The following is an 18221-nucleotide window of genomic DNA, read 5'->3' on the forward strand; positions in this document are numbered from 1 at the left end:
TATGCAGATATATAGCTTAGAGTGAGGCGCGCCGGAGCCACTTTTACCCCCCCTCCCCTGCCCACCTGCTGGGTGGAACCTCTTGGCAACCGGGCTTAATCGGCTCAGATCACCCCCAGGAACACCTGTTCCAAGCGGTTTGCTTTGTCTCCAAAATGCAAGGTGGTGGACCTTAGACCCCCAGCTATTGTATTTGTATCTGAAATCGAGCTAGAGCACTCTATCTATGCTGAGTTTCGGCTTGGGATCGGAACAATTTAGTGAGATTCAATACCACGAAGACACAAGAACCACCCAATATAGTCAGATGGGTCACAAATAATAATGTAGGTACGTAAGTGAAAACGCGAGCGCAGCGAGCGCGAAATTTTTTCGAGAAAATAGTAGGTAAATTTTTAGGGTTCCGTCCTTCAAAAGGAAAAAACGGAACCCATATAGGATCACTTTGTTTTCCGTCCAGCCGTCTGTCTGTCTCAATATGGTCTTGACATGACAGAGGGCGGCAAAATCGACAAATAATGCTTGTTATTTAAATTTTACAAATAAATAGGGGAGCGACAAAATTCTGGTCGACCCTATCTGAACTGAATACAATAACTATAAAATATTTTTTTGACCCAAATTTGCCGCCCCTAAAATCTGCCGCCCTAGGCTTCAGCCTACTCAGCCTAGTGGTAAATCCGGCACTGCGCCGTACTAATACTTCTTGAACGAAAATGTTGCTTAATTTAGGTACTTGTTGGTAGATATTTTAAGCAATTGGTGGGGTTTGAAGCGTTCGTTTATTTATTAATTTAAATGTCAATTAAAATATAGATAGATAGATAGATAGACAGACAACCATTTATATAGCTAAGTTAGATTATAAAAGGCGCCCAGAAAAAGCGGCCTGCCGCCCCGAGCCATGGCCCCCTTGGCCCTAGGGTAAATACACCCCTGCGTATCTCGGGACCATAGGATCCCGGACCTTTGGGAAGCGTGCATGGGACCGAAGCCAACAGCGCAGAGTCACTTTAATACCTATGTTCTAGCCTAGTGTATTATATAACATCAAACTTGTACCGTGAATAGTCACGGGACGAATAGATATGTATAAGTCCGCTGGTGTGGGAGCTACCTATTGTAAATAGGGTGGAGAAGAGTGCCGGTTATCGTGTTGAAGTTTGACTGGTCAAAAGATTGGACTATTTCTGAGAGGTCCGAACACCTGCTATAACAATGTCTGCACTCGTTATCGAGGCAGGCAGTGTCTTGCAGCCCATTAGACGGGCCCCTGGAACTGCCGTAGTAGAGACGACCAGGAGCAACACCGGTGTGTATTATTATTTATAACTATTTTAAAATATTGAATTGTTATAAGTACAAATAAAATGTAATAATAAGAATTTCACAAAAGGATGATCAAACATTTAAAAGAAAATTGTATTAAAATACTAGTCTAGAATGTTTCTAGAATAAAATCAAAATGTTGAAAAAACCTAAAATTTTTAATAGCGTATATTTTAGGGATGATGACACATGTTGAATTTTATTGTTATTACAGAAAAAATAGTCATGGTACATTTAAATTAATAGGTACACTATTCTGTAATTCATATTGTATGAATTATACTTAATACATACTAAACTTTTATGTAAACACGCAAAGTACAACAGCAGACGATGTAAAAAACTAGTTTACAATAAAAAAGTCACATCAAGATTGTTTACTTTTTTTCTAATGCTAAAAAAACAAACTATATCTATGATTACAAGCAAGGTGACAACGAAGAATGAAAAATAATTTTTATCTAAATTTTATTCAGTCGGAACAGATTACAAACGGCTAGTAAGTTTCGTATTCTTGAAAGCGTTGATCTGTTCCTGCTTATCTTCGAAGAATTTATTCAGCTCTTCGACGCTCTTGTCCGCGAACAGAGTAACCAAGTTGTAGAAGTATTATATCTTCTGCTTGTACGCATAGTATTGGCACACAACATTGTCTGGGGCATAGGCGGTCGGTTCAGACTGGAACTTTACTACCCCCTTTTCGCTGGTACCGTTCACGTTCAGCTTATAAAGACGGCCGTCAATAACAGCGAAAACCTGGTTGACCATAACTGGAGGCCTCACAAGTGCTACTTTAGCGGGATGAGCGGGGAGACCCTCGATTTTAAGGACACGCTGGCCGTTGTAAGTGTAAAATTGGTGGTTGCCGTCGTAGAAGAATATGATACCGTCCCAGTCGATAACCATGTCTCTAGCGTCCTTAACTGCTTCAACTTTAGTGGCCATTTTCTCATCTTCATCATATTTGTACATAACGTAGTCTGAGGTCAAGTAATATACGTTAGCATGTACATTATCAACAGCCATTCTGATGACGCTGTCTGTCAGTAACGGTACCATATTTGGTCGCAGTCTGGTCTACTTCGTTGTACTTGTAGATGCCGTCGCTAGCGCCGAAGTAGACTGTCTTCTTCTTAGCGTAAGTGGTGCACTGTCCGTTGTCTAGCACCTTCTTGGCTACGCCGTTCGTGTATGTGTACAATCCTTTGTAGTCGTAAGTTCCGTCGTCTTTAATATCAGCTTCAACGAAGAAGATGGTAAGTTTAGTTTCGTCGGTCTCTTCATCGCTGTTCCCGGAATAATTGATCCCGTTGAAGGGTACGACGATGTCGACGATGTCGTGGTGGCCGGTGTAGATGGCGTAGGAGTCGGGGTAGAACTTCTTGGTCACGATGACCTCTTCGTCTTCGGTGGGAGGCGTGGTGGGGGGCGCGGCGACGGCCAGGGCGACGAGGGCTGCGAGGATTACAAACTTCATTTTGTAGTCTGGAAAATAAGGAATCGTGAGCTTCTTTTGTTTATTTATTGGATAGAAATATTTGACAAAAATAATTAAGGCCTAGTAGGTTCGTGTTCTTCTCTCGCTCACGCTTAGTGAGAGAGATGTGCGTGCTCGGGGCCGCCGATATTATGTTTATATTTTTACTTTTTTATGTGTGTTAATAAGAACAAAGAGTTTCCTCAAGCATAATATTGATCATTTATAGAAATAATTTTCAAATAACACTTTAAACTCTAGCGTTTTGTACACATATTTAATTACACAAACGGGTCTAACGTCGGAATTAAAGGTAAAAACAATTAAATTATATCGCGGTAGACCCGTTTAGTCTTTACGCACAATTTATTATAATTTTTAAAATTTTATTTTTGGTAACCATTTTGTGAATAAAAAGAGCGCTACGAAAAAACGTAAAAAATATCAAAAGAAAATAAAATTAAAAAATAACAAACGGAAAGAAAAACAAAGTTTAGTCGTTGGCTAAAGCCACTTTACACACCTTAATTGGACATCTGATAGTTTTATTATAATATTTAATTAAAAATAGAGGTAATTTTTTACTTTTTTCGATGATTTATGGTGAAAAAATTAATAAGTACCAAAACAGTTTTCATGCAGACATACAGAGTGAAGATTTAATTTAAAGATATTATTTTAACAGAATTCATTAATTAGAAACGTCAAATCGGAGTTGATTTGTTGTAAATTCATCATCATCATCATTTCAGCCTATATACGTCCCACTGCTGAGCTCAGGCCTCCTCTCATGCGCGAGAGGGCTTGGGCTATAGTCCCCACGCTAGCCCAATGCGGATTGGAACTTCACATACACCTTGGAATTTCTTCGCAGATGTATGCAGGTTTCCTCACGATGTTTACCTTCACCGAAAAGCTAGTGGTAAATATCAAATGATATTTCGTACATAAGTTCCGAAAAACTCATCGGTACGAGCCTGGATTTGAACCCGCGACCTCCGGATTGAAAGTCAGACGTCATATCCACTCGGCTACCACTGCTGTTGTAAATTACCTTCTTAATATATTTTATGTAGCTGCTATTATTTGTTTAGGTATTTACCTAGGTGTTTGGATATTAGAAGATTTAGGTCATGTCGCAAAAATCATCGAATTGAATTGAAATCATCGAGAAAATATGTACCTATTAGTTACGAATATAATTTTGACGATGCCTGTTGCGGATGACATAATATGTGATAAAAAATAAGTTCAAAAACTAAAACCCGACTACTGCAAATCGCGCTCTAAAAAGTATGAAACAAGATAGAATTCTTATCTAAAAATTATCGAACAGGGAATATTATAAATGTTACCATTTTTTCAATAAAAAAATACAACGTAATATAATTTACTATTTCTTGTATATATGTATTTACAGAGATTCAGAGGATCGTCGTGGTCGTATGCCACGATTATAAACTTTAAGGTAAAGTGGCATACGACCACGGCTATCCTCTGAATCTCTGTAAATACATATATAAAAAAATAGTAAATTATATTACGTTGTATTTTTTTATTGAAAAAATGGTAACATTTATAATATTCCCTGTTCGATAATTTTTAGATAAGAATTCTATCTTGTTTCATACTTTTTAGAGCGCGATTTGCAGTAGTCGGGTTTTAGTTTTTGAACTTATTTTTTATTTAATTAATTTTGGGGTCATGATTTCGTTACTAACTATTTGAAGTCACTTGATATTACTTTTGCGAGGGCGTCCGCAGTACAGAAATGCATGCAGAGAGCCGCATATATCGGGCTACGCCCGACTCCTTTGGTATGAGGGCGCCGAAGGGTCCCGTCTTTGGAACGCGTACGTCGGGCTACGCCCGACTCTTTTAGTATGATGGCGCCAAAGGCGCCCTGCTTTGGAACGAGTACAGCGAGCCTCGTACGTCGGGCTGCGCCCGACTCTTTTAGTATGAGGGCGCCTTCGGCGCCCGGCTTTGGAACGCGTACGTCGGGCTACGCCCGACTCTTTTAGTGTGAGGGCGCCGAAGGCGTCCGGCTTTGGAACGCGTACAGCGAGCCTCGTACGTCGGGCTGCGCCCGACTCTTTTAGTGTGAGGGCGCCGAAGGCGCCCGGCTTTGGAACGCGTACAGCGAGCCTCGTACGTCGGGCTGCGCCCGACTCTTTTAGTATGAGGGCGCCTTCGGCGCCCGGCTTTGGAACGCGTACGTCGGGCTACGCCCGACTCTTTTAGTGTGAGGGCGCCGAAGGCGCCCGGCTTTGGAACGCGTACAGCGAGCCTCGTACGTCGGGCTGCGCCCGACTCTTTTAGTATGAGGGCGCCTTCGGCGCCCGGCTTTGGAACGCGTACGTCGGGTTACGCCCGACTCGTTTAGTGTGAGGGCGCCGAAGGCGCCCGGCTTTGGAACGCGTACAGCGAGCCTCGTACGTCGGGCTGCGCCCGACTCTTATAGTATGATTTCTTTACTAACTATTTGAAGTCACTTGATATTACTTTTGCGAGGGCGTCCGCAGTACAGAAATGCATGCAGAGAGCCGCATATATCGGGCTACGCCCGACTCCTTTGGTATGAGGGCGCCGAAGGGTCCCGTCTTTGGAACGCGTACGTCGGGCTACGCCCGACTCTTTTAGTATGATAGCGCCGAAGGCGCCCTGCTTTGGAACGAGTACAGCGAGCCTCGTACGTCGGGCTGCGCCCGACTCTTTTAGTATGAGGGCGCCTTCGGCGCCCGGCTTTGGAACGCGTACGTCGGGCTACGCACGACTCTTTTAGTGTGAGGGCGCCGAAGGCGCCCGGCTTTGGAACGCGTACAGCGAGCCTCGTACGTCGGGCTGCGCCCGACTCTTTTAGTATGAGGGCGCCTTCGGCGCCCGGCTTTGGAACGCGTACGTCGGGTTACGCCCGACTCGTTTAGTGTGAGGGCGCCGAAGGCGCCCGGCTTTGGAACGCGTACAGCGAGCCTCGTACGTCGGGCTGTGCCCGACTCTTTTAGTATGAGGGCGCCTTCGGCGCCCGGCTTTGGAACGCTTACAGCGAGCCTCGTACGTCGGGCTGCGCCCGACTCTTTTAGTATGAGGGCGCCTTCGGCGCCCGGCTTTGGAACGCGTACGTCGGGCTGCGCCCGACTCTTTTAGTATGAGGGCGCCTTCGGCGCCCGGCTTTGGAACGCGTACGTCGGGCTGCGCCCGACTCTTTTAGTGTGAAGGCGCCGAAGGCGCCCGGCTTTGGAACGCGTACGTCGGGCTACGCCCGACTCTTTTAGTGTGAGGGCGCCGATGGCGCCCGGCTTTGGAACGCGAGCGCTAGCGCGCCGGGCTGAAGCCACTTTACACACCTTAATTGGACATCTGATAGTTTTATTATAATATTTAATTAAAAATAGAGGTAATTTTTTACTTTTTTCGATGATTTATGGTGAAAAAATTAATAAGTACCAAAACAGTTTTCATGCAGACATACAGAGTGAAGATTTAATTTAAAGATATTATTTTAACAGAATTCATTAATTAGAAACGTCAAATCGGAGTTGATTTGTTGTAAATTCATCATCATCATCATTTCAGCCTATATACGTCCCACTGCTGAGCTCAGGCCTCCTCTCATGCGCGAGAGGGCTTGGGCTATAGTCCCCACGCTAGCCCAATGCGGATTGGAACTTCACATACACCTTGGAATTTCTTCGCAGATGTATGCAGGTTTCCTCACGATGTTTACCTTCACCGAAAAGCTAGTGGTAAATATCAAATGATATTTCGTACATAAGTTCCGAAAAACTCATCGGTACGAGCCTGGATTTGAACCCGCGACCTCCGGATTGAAAGTCAGACGTCATATCCACTCGGCTACCACTGCTGTTGTAAATTACCTTCTTAATATATTTTATGTAGCTGCTATTATTTGTTTAGGTATTTACCTAGGTGTTTGGATATTAGAAGATTTAGGTCATGTCGCAAAAATCATCGAATTGAATTGAAATCATCGAGAAAATATGTACCTATTAGTTACGAATATAATTTTGACGATGCCTGTTGCGGATGACATAATATGTGATAAAAAATAAGTTCAAAAACTAAAACCCGACTACTGCAAATCGCGCTCTAAAAAGTATGAAACAAGATAGAATTCTTATCTAAAAATTATCGAACAGGGAATATTATAAATGTTACCATTTTTTCAATAAAAAAATACAACGTAATATAATTTACTATTTCTTGTATATATGTATTTACAGAGATTCAGAGGATCGTCGTGGTCGTATGCCACGATTATAAACTTTAAGGTAAAGTGGCATACGACCACGGCTATCCTCTGAATCTCTGTAAATACATATATAAAAAAATAGTAAATTATATTACGTTGTATTTTTTTATTGAAAAAATGGTAACATTTATAATATTCCCTGTTCGATAATTTTTAGATAAGAATTCTATCTTGTTTCATACTTTTTAGAGCGCGATTTGCAGTAGTCGGGTTTTAGTTTTTGAACTTATTTTTTATTTAATTAATTTTGGGGTCATGATTTCGTTACTAACTATTTGAAGTCACTTGATATTACTTTTGCGAGGGCGTCCGCAGTACAGAAATGCATGCAGAGAGCCGCATATATCGGGCTACGCCCGACTCCTTTGGTATGAGGGCGCCGAAGGGTCCCGTCTTTGGAACGCGTACGTCGGGCTACGCCCGACTCTTTTAGTATGATGGCGCCAAAGGCGCCCTGCTTTGGAACGAGTACAGCGAGCCTCGTACGTCGGGCTGCGCCCGACTCTTTTAGTATGAGGGCGCCTTCGGCGCCCGGCTTTGGAACGCGTACGTCGGGCTACGCCCGACTCTTTTAGTGTGAGGGCGCCGAAGGCGTCCGGCTTTGGAACGCGTACAGCGAGCCTCGTACGTCGGGCTGCGCCCGACTCTTTTAGTGTGAGGGCGCCGAAGGCGCCCGGCTTTGGAACGCGTACAGCGAGCCTCGTACGTCGGGCTGCGCCCGACTCTTTTAGTATGAGGGCGCCTTCGGCGCCCGGCTTTGGAACGCGTACGTCGGGTTACGCCCGACTCGTTTAGTGTGAGGGCGCCGAAGGCGCCCGGCTTTGGAACGCGTACAGCGAGCCTCGTACGTCGGGCTGTGCCCGACTCTTTTAGTATGAGGGCGCCTTCGGCGCCCGGCTTTGGAACGCGTACAGCGAGCCTCGTACGTCGGGCTGTGCCCGACTCTTTTAGTATGAGGGCGCCTTCGGCGCCCGGCTTTGGAACGCTTACAGCGAGCCTCGTACGTCGGGCTGCGCCCGACTCTTTTAGTATGAGGGCGCCTTCGGCGCCCGGCTTTGGAACGCGTACGTCGGGCTGCGCCCGACTCTTTTAGTATGAGGGCGCCTTCGGCGCCCGGCTTTGGAACGCGTACGTCGGGCTGCGCCCGACTCTTTTAGTGTGAAGGCGCCGAAGGCGCCCGGCTTTGGAACGCGTACGTCGGGCTGCGCCCGACTCTTTTAGTATGAGGGCGCCTTCGGCGCCCGGCTTTGGAACCCGTTCGTCGGGCGTAGCCCGACTCTTAGTATGAGGGCGCCTTCGGCGCCCGGCTTTGGAACACGTACGTCGGGCTACGCCCGACTCATTTAGTATGAGGGCGCCGAAGGCGCCCGGCTTGGAACGCGTACAGCGAGCCTCGTTCGTCGGGCTGTGCCCGACCCTTTTAGTATGAGGGCGCCGCTTTGCCGCGTACAGCGAGCCTCGTACGTACAGCGTGCCTCGTACGTCTCTTGTAGGGAATGTAGGGCTGTTTCCTACATTTTGGCTGATCTGGACTTCTATACCTATTCACTTTATAAAATATTGCAGATCATTAAAAAACACCATGTATATAGTGGCGAAACAAATTTCTTTTGCAAAAACCTTCTTGTATCGCCTTAATCGGGTAATACGCGGATAGAATTCAGAGCGCTTATAGATTCGTAGTTCGAATTACCTACCCGATAAATTAATGTTTTATCGGGTTCATGTAAGCAAAGCCGGGTGCAAAAGCTAACAATATGTATATATTTGAAATGTGCTAATTGAGCTCTTTCAAATGATATACAACACGCCATCATTACTTATTTTTATTTTTTTGGTTCGTGCCTTTATGACCTCTAGAGGGCGCCGTGTTCCTTTTTTTGTGACGTCATATAGCCTATAACCAGCGGACGCTTAAGACGATTCGAATGACATATCGTTTGTCAAATTATAATGCGTACTTAAGGAGTTCTGAGGGAACAAATGAACATACATACATACATACCCACATACATACCGGTCAAAATCATAACCCTCCTTTTGCGTTGCCGTAGTCGGGTAAAAATATGTAAATGTACCTAGGTTTTATTCTGACGAAGTCTGCGTTTAGTACGGTCATTATTCATTATATCCAAAAAACCGACCCTACCCGTGAATAATTAGTTCTTGGATTCTTTTTTCGTAGGTCCCTCGGGGGGGTCACTGGGAGTGTAAATTCAAAAAGTAGGCTGAATCAGGCTCCTGCGTATATTCGAAAAATGGTTTTTTTCCAAAAAAACAGTTTTTCTTCAATTACTCGGCCATTTTTGATTTTACAGTAAAACCGTAAGGACAAAAATTGTAGGAAATTTGATTCTCTACAAGTTAGTCCACTCATTATATCCAAAAAACCGACCCTTCCCGTGGATAATCAGTTCTTGGATTTTTTTTAGTACGTCCCTCGGGGGAATCACTGGGAGTGTAAATTCAAAAAGTAGACTGAATCAGGGTCCTGTGTATATTCGAAAAACGGTTTTTCTTGAATAACTCGGCCATTTCTGATTTTACAGTAAAACCGTGAGGACAAAAATTTTAGAAAATTTGATTCTCTACAAGTTTAGTTTTAGTCCTCACAATTTTTCTTCTAGGATCGATAGTTTGGAAATAAAATGAAAAAAAAGCGACAAATTCAAAATATTTTCAACATCTCGTTTATTTTCAACTTTACGACATAAATGAAGAGGACTAAACTTGTAGAGAATCAAATTCTGAACAATTTTGGTTCCCACCTATTTTCCCCCAAAATCGATATTTTAGAAATTAAACCTGAAAAACGCGACAAATTCAAAATATTATCATTATCTCCTATGTTCCACGCTTTGCGGCATAAATGAAGGGGAAACAATGTTGTAGAGAATCAAATTCTGAACAATTTTTGTCCTCACGGTTTTACTGTAAAATCAAAAATGACCGAGTTATTTAAGAAAAACCGTTTCGAATATACACAGGAACCTGATTCAGTCTACTTTTTGAATTTACACTCCCAGTGATTCCCCCGAGGGACGTACGAAAATAAAAATCCAAAAACTGATTATTCACGGGAAGGGTCGGTTTTTTGGATATAATGACTGGACTAACTTGTAGAGAATAAAATTTCCTACAATTTTTGTCCTTACGGTTTTACTGTAAAATCAAAAATGGCCGAGTTATTGAAGAAATACCGTTTTTTTGGAAAAAAGCCATTTTTCGAATATACGCAGGAACCTGATTCAGCCTACTTTTTGAATTTACACTCCCAGTGACCCCCCCGAGGGACCTACGAAAAAAAAATCCAAGAACTAATTATTCACGGGTCAAAATCTATAATGACTGTACTAGTTGTGGATCTGAAGGTATGCTGTTATTATTATGATTTTTTTGGTCCATAAATTATCTTTTGTTTCGAAGTTTGGCATAAAAATGTACGTAGGTATTCTTTAAATAAAAATATTATATAAAATAACTTAGACCCGCAACTTTTAGAATAATTTCATAAACTTGATTCAAAAAGTTTTATTGGTATATATCAGAAAACGATGTAATTTAGTACGAGCTAGATGCCCCACATAAAAATACCTATGTACCTATAATTTATAAAAAAAAAATTAAAAAAATCGTTTAAAAAATTAATAAATATACAAGTTTTCTTACCAGTTTCGTTGATTTCCCGTAACATACTTAAAGTCTCTGTAAAATTCGCTTATTTAAGCTACTACAATTTGACCTAACTTGATAGCCTAACATTTATCTTATACGGGCCCGATTCGGATTTTGAAATAAACATCTATTGGATATCTTGTAGACATCACCAAGATACGATAACGATATGTTTAAGATCTAACCTGTCAAATTTGACATTTGCGCGATTCTGGAGATACTCTTGAACGATTTCCACAGGATATGACTTAGAGATCCAATTAAAATCTAATAGATATCTTACTCTATCTAACGTAAAAGTGACATTGGTTGCCCGAATTGCGCTGCAAAAGAAAACTAGTTGATATCTAAAGTATAACGTATCTAGAATGGATCTAGTACGTGTCGTCTCTTGTGAATATGTCGAAGTTCGAATACGGCAGTATATTTTTAAACATATTAGGTGTTAGGTACATAACAGGTGCTTTGATAAAGAAAGCGACGAAAACACTCAAATGACTAGGCCTTAAAAATATTGATATAAGGTTGGATATCGCATGAATATATATTATAATGGAAAAGTACCTATACATGTTCCGAGTAATCCGAGCCCAATCAGAGTGCATGCCCTTTACAATCATTTGCAATTTTCTTAGTAACATAATGAATACAAATCTATAATACCTATTTAAAATATAGGTAACGATCTAACGATCGCTGATTTTAAGATTTAACTAGCAACAAGCGATTATGAATAGTCTAACACAAATATATCATCTTGATGTTTTAACCGGGTCTCTGTTGTTTCCCATAGAGTTTTAAGTCAATATAATGTATTGTTTGTCCGCATTTTCGTTAGTCATAATTTGGTTTTTCTCAGAAACGCGTCACTTTTCAAGATTGCCATAAAATAAACCTAACCTGTATCAAAGAGAATAGATAGTATAGAGGGCTATTGCCAAAGTAATTTTTGTAGTCACAGTACATTTACTGCCATCTATCGACATACGATTAAAACTTAAAATAAAATTGAAAATGTGTAAATTAATCAAAATATGTTTACGAATAAATGATATTTAATTTTTATTGTTCCATACTGACCCATGTTCTTTCACTGATATGTGTTAAAATTGTTAAATATCAAACGGTGTCGTCAACGCCATCTAGCCGAGAATAGGCCAAAGGTAATGGCGCCATCTGTTCGAGAATGACTTTTTCTTGATAATCGGCCCATCATTACATTATGACTTTAAATAATTATGTCAAACAAAGGCGGGGTCCCTTTGTCTTTATGGTATCTCGGAACTCGGATCATTTAAGAAATTGGCGTCAACCCAAAAGTTGTCGTGTTACTAAAAAAAACAGTAAGATTTCTTATCAACTTCGCTATGAGGGGTTCATATATTACATTAATTTTAATTAATTGTTACTTGGTGTAAACTAAAATGTGTTTTGTTAATTACATTTACCATGAGATAAGGTATATTAAAAAAAAATTGTAAAATAAAATAGTGGTATTTTGCCCAATCCCATTATAGGAGCTGTAAAACTACATACCTCCTATGATGGGACAATTGACATAATTATGCTTTCCATGTCGTAATTTGATGTTTAAACAAACCAGAAGTAAAATGTAGTTACGAAATATGCCAGGAGGTATGCTCGGAGTTCGGATAAATTGATATCGTTTTAACAAACTTTTATTTTACTTGCCCTGTTAGTTTGTATGTTAGTTAGTGTCGGTCAAATCTTGGAAGCTTTCAGATTTCTTCCGATTCACTTGAAATTTTGCATACTTTTGCTCGGATGATAACGCAATATTACGATAACATGGATCTGATCTGATGATGGAGACAGGAGGTGACCATTGGAACTCTGTGATTAACGCAAACTAATTGTGTTTGGGTTTGTTAGAATTGTCTCGAGGAGTATTCGTTAGTTGGCTGTGGAAAGAAAAATACATTCAGCGATTAAAGCTTATAGGTACTAAATTTTTTTTTTTGCCATAACCTATTCCATATTTCAATATTTTATACTGATAGACCAATGTCCGTTATAGGGGCCCATTCCTGGATCCACGTCCATTACCGGGGCGCTATTAGATAGCTTTGGTGTCCATGACTGGAGAAAAAAACATAGTTTTAATTTGTTAAATACGTGGAAACTAATAACAACACACCTGAAACACGAAAGACGGATAAGGACATTCATCTTTTAACACGCTGTAAGCGGTAGAACTCTTACATGGGTCAGGGAAATATCACTAAAGGGGCCCACTGATTAACAGTCCGCCGGACGGTATCGGTCTGTCAGTTGTTCGGAACTGTCAAAATTTTGTTATAACTGACAGGATGTTACGGTCCGGGGACTGTTAATCAGTGGACCCCTTTAATATTCAAAATTTCCTCTTAAGTGTCTCATGACTGGTGCTGTTACGTTAGGTACCAAACTTTTAACTTTTTAACTTTTTTTTGTAATACATATTGTATGAATTATACTTACATACTAAACTTTTATGTTTACACGCAAAGTACAATAGCACGAACGCAGACGAAGTAAAAAACTTATTTTCAATAAAAAGAAACATCAAGATGGTTTAACTTTTTTCTAATGGTAAAAAAACGAACTACCTACATCTATGAATTACAAGCAAGATGACAACGAAGAACGAAAAATATTATTTATCAAAACTTTATTCAGTCGGAACAGATTACAAACGGCTAGAAAGCTTCGTGTTCTTGAAAGTGTTGATCTGTTCCTGTTTATCTTCGAAGAACTTATTCAGTTCTTCGAAGCTCTTTTCTGCGAACACCATATCCAGTTTGTACAAATAAATCTTCTGTTTGTACGCGTAGTATTGGTACAGAAGAGTGTCTGGGGCATAGGCGGTCGGTTCAGACTGGAACTTTATTGCCCCCTTTTCGCTGGTACCGTTCCAGTTCAGCTTATAAAGACGGCCGTCAATAACAGCGTAAACCTGGTTGATCATAGGTGGAGGCCTGACGAGTGCTACTTTAGCGGGATGAGCGGGGAGACCCTCGATTTTAAGGACACGCTGGCCATTGTAAGTGTATAATTCGTGGTTGCCGTCGTAGAAGAACATGATACCGTCCCAGTCGATAACCAAGTCTCTAGCGTCCTTAACTGCTTCAACTTTAGTGGCCGTTTTCTCATCTTCATCATATTTGTACATAACGTAGTCTGAGGTCAAGTAATATACGTTAGCATGTTCAGTATCAACAGCCATTCTAATGACGCTGTCAGTAACGGTACCATATTTGGTCGCAGTCTGATCTGCTTCGTTGTACTTGTAGATGCCGTCGCTAGCGCCGAAGTAGACGATATTCTTCTTAGCGTAAGTGGTGCACTGGCCGTTCTCAAGCACCTTCTTGGTTACGCTGTTCTTGTAGGTGTACAATCCTTTGTAGTCGTAAGTACCATCGTCTTTGACATCAGCTTCAACGAAGAAGATGATAAGTTTAGTTTCGTCGATCTGTTGTTCATCGCGGACATCGCTGTCCTCGGAAAAGTTGATCTCGTTGTAGGGTACGACGATGTCGATGATGTCGTGGTGGCCGGTGTAGATGGCGTGGGAGTCGGGGAAGAACTTCTTGGTGACGATTAGTTCTTTGTCTTCGGTGGGAGGCGTGGTGGGGGGCGCGGCGACGGCCAGGGCGACGAGGGCTGCGAGGATTGCGAACTTCATTTTGGAGTCTGGAAAATAAGGGATAAGGAATCGTGAGCTTCTTTTGTTTATTTATTGGATAGAAATAATGGACAAAAATAATTAATTCGTGTTCTTTCGCTCACGCTCAGTGAGAGAGTTGTGCGTGCTCTGGGCCGCGGATATCATGTTTATATTTTTTTCTTTATTGTGTGTATATAAGAAAAAAGTAATCGCCGAGTTCCCTCAAGCATAATATTGCTCATTTATAGAAATAATTTTCATGTTTTTAGTCTTTACGCAAAATTTATTATAAATTTTTAAAATTTATTTTTGGCAACCGCATTGTGAACAAAAAGAGCGATACGAAAAAACGTAAAAAAAACAAAAGAACATAAGGAAAGAAAATCAAAGTTTAGTCGTTGGCTAAAGCCACTGCACCTTAATTGGACATTTGATAGTTTTATTAAATATAATATTTAATTAAAAAAATAGGGGTAATTTTTACTTGTTTCGATGATTTATGGTGAAAAAATTAATACCAAAATGTTTTCACGCACACAATACACAGTGAAGATTCAATTTTAACAGAATTAATTAAGTAGAATCGTCAAATTGGAGTTGATTTGTTGTAAATTATTTTTCTTAATATGTTTTATGTAACCGCTATTATTTGTTCAGGTATTTCGGTGTTTGGATAATTAATTAATAGATTTAGGTAATTTCGCAAAAATGATCGAATTTAATTGGAATCATCGAGAAAATATGTAAGATTTAATTTTGACGTTGTGTGTTCCGGATAACATATGTGAAAATAAATGTACCTACGTTTTATTTTGATGAAACCTGGGGTGGATGAGCTATGTATCTGTATGTCGAAGCCTGTGCTCAGATCTTTATGTTATGTTATGTTAAACTATCGACCATCTCCTCAAACACTGTCCCAAATATTCATACTTCCGCTGTGACCACGAGTTTCTCTGTGAACTACATCAAATAGACCCGTATGATATATCTAAAATAATAGAAAAAGAAATAAAAACATCGTTCGAAAAATTTATAAGTAAAATAATAAACACACTTAAAAAATTTAATAACACATAAACAGATATAATATGTTATATACGTAAATAAAGTGCCCAATATATATACATATATAATTATATTTTATATTTTATATACCTAAATAAACTGCATAATAATACATTCATAAAAACTAATGAAACGAAGTAATAATAGTTATAGGCCACCCGTATTGAAAGCGAGGACCTACAACTATAATATGTAATAGTAAAAAAAAAAGTATGCCTAGGTTATTATTATGATTTTTGTTGGTCAATAAATTATCTTTTGTTTCGAATTTAAAACGAAAAAAACCTTGTCTAAATTTTGCCTAGGCAAAAAAAAAAATTTTAATAAAAATATTATTTAAAATAAATTAGGGTCGTACATTTTAGAATAGTTCTATAAACATGATTCAATAATATTAGAGATTGAGTAACAAATAAATAAAATAAAAAGTTTTTTTAGTCTACATCAGAAAAAGAGGTAATTTAATAGAACGAGTTAGGCGCCCCACAAAAAAGTATGTATTGTAAAAAGAATAAAAACAATTAAAAATATTGTTTAAAAAAATTCATAAATATAAAAGTTTCCTTACCAGTTCCGTTGAAATCCCGTAACACACTTAACGTCTCTGCAAAATTTGCTTATATGCAAATACAATAATATATGACCTAACTTGATAGCCTAACATTTATCTTAAATATTTATAAATAAATTAGGTATAAGGTACATAAGACATAACAGGTGCTTTGATAAAGAAAGCGACGAAAACACTCACATAATTAGGTCTTAAAGATATTGATATAAGGTTGGATATCGCTTGAATATATAATGGAAACGTACATGTGCATGTTCCGAGTAATCCGAGTCCAATCAGAGTGCATGCCCTTTACAATCATATGCAATTTTCTTAGTAACAATGAATAAAAAGCTATAATATTATATTTCAAATGTAAAACATAAGTACTGTCACTGATTTCAAGATTCAAAATAGGTATTCTTTATTCGTGTAGGCCTAGCAAGTTAGCAAAACCAGCCAAGTGCGAGTCTGACTCGCGTTCGAAGGATTCCCTACATTTAGTCCGACTCACGCTTGACTGCACATTTCTAATAGGTTATCCTGTCATCTGTAGGTAAAGAACTATTTTGTGTATTTTATTCAAAATGTTAGACCTAGTAGTTTCGGAGATAAAGCCCCGGGCAATGGTAATTTTTTGGCTTGTTTCTTAAATAACTTCTAACCTATTGATTTTAAAATTATAAAAAAAATATATTGAAATTCTCAAAATTAGCTTTTTGAGAATTTATTTATTCGACATAGTTCAAAAAACTTTATTTTTTAACTTTCTCATTTACCCCCCAAAAGTGCCCCCATGTTTAAAATTCCTTTGTTTACGTTACATGTCCGTCTTTGGGTCACTAATTTACATACGTGTACCAAATTTCAGCTTAATTGGTTTCCGAGAAAAAAGGCTGTGACAGACAGACAGACAGACACACGAGTGATCCTATAAGGGTTCCGTTTTTTCCTTTTGAGGTAAGGAACCCTAACAAGCACATATGAATAGTGTAAAACAAATATAATTATTATGTATTACTCTTTTAAAATATTGACTTGTTATTCAAGTACTGATCAAATTTAAATGGCAAACAAAACATGAATTTGTACAAAACAACACAAGAAATTGTCTTAGTACATTTAAACTTTTTTAAACTTTTGTGTTTAAACGGAAAGTACAACAGCACCATCTTTATTTAATTATAGGAACTACATATGTGAATAGTTACTTCCGAACTCCGATAGGTGGCGCTACAAAAGACGATGTTTGTAACGGACGATTCCACAGTGCTTGTTGCTACTTCATTTTATGATACACTGCATATCAATAAAATTTAACTGGTAAGTATTATTTAATCAATTTATTTGGTAAATAATATACACGTACGTTATTTTATGAAATAGAATGTGATTTAATTAAATAAATCCCTAATGAGGGCGCCACTGGACGGTCAACTCAGTCAAACAAAATTAAAAAAAATTGTAATCATAATACTAGTAATTATAACAAAATGCAAAAGTGAAAACACAATACAAAAGCTAATTGGCAACTAATTAAAAAAAAACAAAAAGCGAATTGGGCTCGTCCGGGATTTGAACCCGGGACCTCTCGCACCCTAAGCGAAAATCATACCCCTAGACCAACGAGCCGGGTGATGGAGACAACGAAATTACTGTTTAGGTTAAACGTACGACTATTTGCCGTGACGTCGATAACATTCGTTGATACTTGATAATGATCATAATAATCAGTACCTAACTGTACATTTTATTTAGCAATGTTTCACATTTCACACACTTTGAGAGCGCAACGCTTTGTGTTATGATTATGACTTTTTCATTTTATATGAAGGATAGGACTGATGTAGCTATTTTCTTACAACGTACATAATAATAAATTCTCACTTTAAAAACAAAGATTTTTTGTAACATTCTTAACCTAGTTATTGTATATTGTTTTCTTAAGATATGAAGCCAATAAAAAAAATCCCACGTACGTAACAGCTTCAGCTTTTAACAACTAAAACAGCTATTATGATACTTCTTAATTCAAAGTAAATCTCATCAATTCTGCTAATATGACAATGTTGATAATGACGTAACTATTGTATTGTGTATTTCAAGAGAAATTATCCCATGCATCCATATTAACAAAACACCGATGTCTAGTATAAGTTGAACTCTAGGTCCGAAATAACTA

General features: G+C 39.2%; 1 non-coding gene across 1 annotated transcript; it reads right to left on the minus strand.

Annotated features, from left to right (window-relative positions):
* Positions 1 to 17599: 17599 nt before the first annotated feature.
* Positions 17600 to 17671, minus strand: Trnap-agg (transfer RNA proline (anticodon AGG)). Its single transcript has one exon. It is a non-coding gene; the product is annotated as a tRNA-Pro (tRNA).
* Between the last annotated feature and the right edge of the window lie 550 nt (positions 17672 to 18221).

Source organism: Cydia fagiglandana, chromosome 23 (genome assembly GCF_963556715.1).
Source record: "Cydia fagiglandana chromosome 23, ilCydFagi1.1, whole genome shotgun sequence".
NCBI lineage: Eukaryota > Metazoa > Arthropoda > Insecta > Lepidoptera > Tortricidae > Cydia > Cydia fagiglandana.